Genomic DNA, 6,871 nt, shown 5'->3' on the forward strand with positions numbered 1-6,871 from the left:
ACAGTTTTGCATTACTGTAGTTTCATGTAGGTCATGTTTCTCCAGGATATTTATTAGACCTTCACATACAGCAATATCAAAACCATTGCTAAAGTCAGCATAGAAAACATTAATTGGTTCTTCCTCTATAAGACCCATTAACCTGACATAGAAAACAATTAAACTACCTTGCTACGATCTGCTACTAACTTTTGTTTTTTTCTGATTCCCTGATTTCTCTTTCCCCGCTTTTTAAGTACGATGTTTTCCCTTTTCTACTCTCTCATTACTTTTCACAATTTGTTGAAGATGGCTGCTAACTACTTTGCCCAGTGCTTTTAAGTATCCTAGACTGAAGTTCCTCAGGTTCAGACAATTTGAGTACACAATTGAAAGTAGTTCCTTGTCTGTTCTTTCTTATTCTGGGCTGAGTACTTACTCCTTTAACTGTAGCATTGTGCTACCGTCTGATCAGAACTGCCCCTGGAGTAGAAGCTGATGCACAAAAGGCATTAAACTCTTACACCTGTGATAATTTTCTTACATATTGATCAGTGGGCAAATTATCTTCTTGATATTTGTGTACTGCTAAAGTAGTTAAATATATATGTCCTATTCCTTGATAGTCTTAGCTCACTGCTTTCTTTTTTGTTTTGATTTTTTGTATGTCTTGGCTTCTCTGATTTTTGTACCTTTATACTTATGCTATATATTTTTATTCCTTCCTTGGTAATTTGACCTATTTCACACTTTCTCTGTGGGTTTTTTTGTTATTTAAGAAGAATGAAGAACTCATGGTTTAACCAGGTTGGCATCTTTGGACATTTACTGTGTTTCCTACACAAGAAACAGTTCACATTTGTGTTTGTAAATTATTTCTTCCAGGAACTGATAGCTTGTCTCCAATTTCTGCTTGCTCTTATTTTCCTAAAGATCTTGAATTCCTTTTTCCTAGTCTCTCCTCCATAGGTGTTCTCCTAACTTCCCATTTCCAACCAGTTCCTCAGTTGGTTAAAAATGTATATTGTAGAAGCTTCTTTCAAGGTGCTTTCCCCTGCTGCATCAAAAAGTTTTCATCAGAGGATTGCATGACCTTACTGCATAGTCTATGTCCCACTGTCTTATTTTCCTAACAAGTAATAAGCCTAATTAAAAATCTAAATTACTATCAAATAGTTGCTCTGGATCTACTTGCCCACAGGTAGTTACAGCTTTGGCTTTGCTGATGTATAACAGGTTCCCACAGTGGCAACACCATACATATTTTCTTTATTCTTTGTCCAAAGATCTTCAGCAGAAGATATCCCTCTACCACATGCAGCTCACAGCAAAGGTAAATCTTTGCTTATTTCCTTATCTGTCCTTCTACAACAGCTTTTACCCCATTAATATTCCAGTTCCTCATAAAATAATATAGTGTTTTTAATTCTTGTTTAACCGATTTGATAATAACTTGAATAATATACTAAGACTTAAATGTATTTAAACACAATCATTTAGAATAGTTGTATTTAAGTGGAGCGGTGAGGCAAGGGGATGTTCATCTCATAAGCATCAGGTGAAGACTGAAGATTCATGACTGCATATACTAACCACAGACGTGCAGGGCTTCTGGTGATTTTAAGATAATCCTCATCATCCTGTAAGTTCCTATACTGCAAAGACCCAGAGGCTTCCCTACTCCTTTTTACTCTACAGTGGGGATCAGCAAGTTTTCAGCCTCAAAGACCTGTTTGAGAAATCCCAAATCCATACATTTTTTTGGCATTTTCTGGTAGCCCTTGAAGTAGCCTATGGACTCAGGTATGGGCTTCCCACTGGCTTTTCTGTGTCTACTCTTCTGGAGTAGTAGCGGCCAGAGTTGCCATCCCCACCATCCTGGCAAGAACAGCAGCACAGACTTCGTCATCTACTCCCAGATAGACCTGAGGGCATGACTCCTCTCAGGAACAATGAAGTGACTACAGGAATCCCCATCTCCCTGCAGAGAAAAAGCAGGAGCAGGAAGAGGTATGCATAGATAGTACTTCTCAGTAGCCAAGATATGCATGTGTCTGTGTGTGAAAGAAGCCATCTGCGACTTCCTTTGTCTGTTCACAGAGTTCTTCACAATGTGGTAGTTGCCGCTCACACTTCTCATGTAGGCTAGGAGATTAAACACCCTCAATCAGTCCTACCTAATTTATGACTGCAGTATTTCCTCCACAACCGGTAGACTGGAAATTTGCTTTTATATTTTAAATACAAGTCATAGATTTTTATCTAAGTACACTCTTCCAGAAGGTAGACAGCAGGCTCAAGGATATAATTTCTATGATGTAATCCTACCCTAAAACAAGTTAGCTATCAATGTCCTGGGAACACTCCAGAATGCTTTACTCAGATCAGGTAGGTTTTCTATCATGTTATTTGGTAGGCTAAGAATGGGATAGTAAGATAGACATTGAATAAGCAACTGTGTTTTCAGAAACGACACCTGATCGTTCCTAACCGGTAGCTGGTTATTACTGTTGCCCCAAATCAAACTGTGTATTTAGAAAATGAAACATCAACAGAAGATACTAATTTTAGATCTCCATTAGAAAACTGACATATTTTTAAGAATCTACAATGTAACTGTTTATAGCACATGAAAAAATGTCTCCTGCACCCTGAAATTAAACAATGAACTTTCTATGTGACACATTCTATTGTGAGAATGAAAATTTACTTGAAACTGTCACTATTTAAGTGATTTTCATGATATGCTAGCTCAGAATTACTCTTGTTAATAATCTTTATTCAGTGCAGCTGGAATTGTACTCAGGTGCTTTAATAAATAAAATAATAAATCCTGTAGTTGTTTTTTGAAGACACGCTTCCTCTGCTTGACTGATAAGAACAGATCATAAGGCCATGGTTTCACAAGGCTGTCAACCTCTTCTAGGATATCTAGTAGTATTGGATCAAAAACATTGCAGCCACATGGTGCAGAGTCCTGAGCTCATACAAACTCACCATGTAACTTCAAGTGTACATAAAAAATTAAAAGGTCAACTCAGCCCTAGAGGATGAGATATTGGATCTCACTAAGGTACTTTAGACTTCTTGCTGAATCAAGCATCTTTTGTCCTTCTATAGACAGGATGTAAAAGGACAGCCACCATTAAAAGAGGCATTAACACTTTATCAAGTATTTCACACTGGTAGTGTGATGGAAATACAGTGCTGTATTCTTTCTTGATCTAGATTAAATCTGTACTGAAAGGTGATCCAGCATGTACAAATTTGGAACCAGACCCTGAGGCTTCTCCTGATCAGGACAAGTATTCCAGTAAATGTCCAGCAAGCTTACTGCACTCATCATTCTGTATAGTTTTACTTAATTACAAGCTCTGTTCAAGCAAAACAACCCATTCATTATTTTTCCAGGAGTTTTAAGAGTGAAAGGCAAGGTAAGATAGAAATAGATCCTTTTGAACTAGTGGATATTAAGATCCAGATCCTACAAGGTATTTGGCTATCAGATTATAGTGGTTATAGTTCTATCTAACTCAAATATTTTGGGTTGAAGCAATTTTAAAACACATGCCAATGTTGCACAGCACCAAGACTTTTTCTCCATCATTTGGAATTCAGTTAGTCTGTCCAAGTCTTCCAGTGAAAAAAAATTACTAAAATAAAACAATACAGGACTAAAACTAGAATTTAGATGGAAGCTTAATTATGCTGACAACACTTCTACAACAGCAGCAGTACCATTTCTATAGGTAAGACTAAACTAATTGTGTAGCATATTTAATTACAGTAAAACCCAATGTATTCTAGTGAAATTAACAGGAAATGGGGAGCCATGTCACAGCTTCAACTGAGTAAATGGAGATTTAATATTCTGTCATTTAACAGTCAATTAAGTAACCACAGTTACTTTATTCAGTCAGGCTCTAGGAGGAGAGTAGAAATGGATTTGTAATTGTAACTGAGAAGAAATGTGTAACTTTGAAAACCACATTGTCTGGAACACCTGGTATTTGGGATACTAGGTACGCATACCAGACTTGTGTTTGTAGGTAGATAGTTTGTGACTAGTTCTCAAATGGATCCACACAGATCTTTAAACATGCTGAATAGAGACAAATGCAAGGGCAGGACACATACTCACATAAAAACGTCATTTGGCAGCAGCTCTGGTCTCCAAGAGCAGCAGGTTAAGCGGGCTGATGGATGTTTTTCCTTCATCACTATTGCATTGTGTAGCACAACTACCTGACTGTGTAGTGATGATCTCTGAACGACTTTTCACTTTAATCCCTGTCATTCTACATCAAATAACTGCATATCAAGAAGACCCAAGTAATCTGTGAAGGTATTTCTTCACTGAGGCTTCATTCAAGCTTGATATCTCTGTGCCATTCATCCATTCACTTAGGCTACCTAGAACAAGTTTTGCAGTTCTGTCTCTTTCCAGATGTTTAGAAAAAGAAAATTAGTTGCCTTTGATAGCCTTACTGAACTCCTCTGTATGATGTGAGCTTTTTCTTGACTTTTACAATGTGCTTCGTTTTCCTTTGTGTGCTGTTTGTTCCTCTGATCCTCAAACATTTGTTGGAAGAGATTCATACCAGAACACGGAATATATATTTTTAATTCTTGATTAACCAAAACTTTCATCACACTCTCAAAACGATTCGCATCTGAGGATGCTGGGGTAGTCTTCCCTGAAGTGATTTTGAAATATACGAAGAATGTTTTATAACAGTAAATACAGTGCTTCTCACAGGCAGCTCTTCTCTAGGTTAAACATTCACACTGTCTGGATGGACTGCAGTCTGTGTTCACAGATTTATGTGTATTTTTCAAATACAGTATCACCCATTTTGCACAGTATGGTCTTCTGAAAGTTCACTTGGCAAGGAACAGTACTTGCTAAGTATAAAGTGTGAAATCTGGCAATGAAATTTTAATTTAAACCCAGCATTTTCCAGCCTACATTCTGGCAACTGCTGTCTTTCTGAAAAGTAGCAATTTCTAGCCAGTATTATGTGTAGTGGTGTAAGGGGGTGTAACTGAATGCTCATGCTTCTGCATTGATTAATATAAAATATTGTTTAATACGTTATAAGATCTTATAATGCAATGTTCAGTATGTGTATTTTTAACATATAATCCCAATGGTATAATGATTTACTTAACGTAATGGTTTTCATTGCATATCACTTAACAGTATCACTTAGTCTTACTGTCTTACTGATTTTATAAACATCTTAATACCTGTTCCAAAGTATTTACATTTTAAGTCTGTTCAGTTTAAGTTTAGTCAGTCTTAATGTACTAATTAAAATTGGGCTTAAAATGAGTTCCATGACATCAATCGATATCTACTGTATAAATATATTGTAATTACCATTTTAAATTAAATTATATATAGAAAGTGTATAAAAGAGTGTATATTCACATAATACATGATTAGACTTCAGAAAGAAGCAATTATTTGAGTATATATATATATTCTGAGAATATACATGAGAATATATACACCTGATGATATATATACACATACCCACATACTTAAGGATATATATATACCTGAGGGTATATATCCACCCAAAACATTCCACTTCACTTAACTTTCCCAGCATACACATTGCTTTTCTCCTCTGTTCTCCAAATTAGCTTCAAGCAATCTTAAAAAAAACCCCAATATCATAAAGTTCCCATTAGCTATTTGGATAAATACTTCCATGGAACATTTAATATATTTCTTTTTCAGGCTATTTAAAAATAAGTTTGTGTTACAATAATTTTTTAAGATAGCTAATATTTTTTAATCTATTCCTTACCTCACCCGAATAGTCTCATTAGCTAAAAACTAATTAAGTAGCAAACATCTAGCACATCAGAACTTATATTATCTTTGAAACTTTAGAAATATGAATAGCTTGTATTATCTTCTACTTTTAAAATTGTGGTACAATTTACGCAAGTATTTTGACAAATAAGGCTACAAATACAAGCCTTAGTCAGTGGAACATAAAACCTATAAGAGTTGAAGGTCCAGATTCCAAGTGCCTTTATTTATTAAAGCTTGATAATACATTTTCCTTTGTAAGTTGTTCTGATGAGTCACACTTTAAAAAAAAACAACAGGGTACTACCAAGAGGTATCATTAATTTAATAAAAACAAATTACTTGTTTACAAGTCTACGAGGCACCTTGCCTTGCAACCACCTCCACCACCTCTTCTTCAGAGCAACACACCCACAGCCACTGAGATACCAACAATGGATGGGCAAGGTTGACTGCAACATCTCTGTTGAGGGTATGTTGAATGTTCCCTGTAAGAAAAGTTAAATGGAAAAGAAACAGTAAGTTGACATTACCTTTCAACTGTATTGGCCATTAGAGAAAGATCTTGTAAGAGTTAATACACATTGGGGCATTCCAGCCAAGATACCATGAAGGGATGCTCAGTCCCATCGGCAAAGAGGATCCTGCGTGAGGAGACAGCCCTCAGCCCTGACGTGACCAGGCATGAACAGATGGATCAGTACAGAATTAACTTCCTTACTATAAATATAAAACCAGAATATACTTCTGACGATTTGAGTGCTCTCTTCTTGAATACAAAGTCAAAGGACTGTGTAAATCAATTGCTATCCTAGAAGTTCAAACTGATAGTAGCTAAAGTTTTCTATCCTGCGTACAGGCTAACTCTCCTAAATTCTGTCCTCCTATGGAAACAAGGCACATCTTTACGATTCCTGCACTGTTAAGACCTACCAGGATCCCGAGAACTGCAACCCTACAGCTGGGACGTTCTTTGTTGTCGACCATTTATTTCCCTGTATTCCCAAATGCAAGGTTCACCCTCCGCGGAGGCCGAGGCCACCGCGCACGCCACAAGCAGAGCCC

Source organism: Nestor notabilis, unplaced genomic scaffold (genome assembly GCF_000696875.1).
Source record: "Nestor notabilis isolate BGI_N333 unplaced genomic scaffold, ASM69687v1 scaffold1979, whole genome shotgun sequence".
NCBI lineage: Eukaryota > Metazoa > Chordata > Aves > Psittaciformes > Psittacidae > Nestor > Nestor notabilis.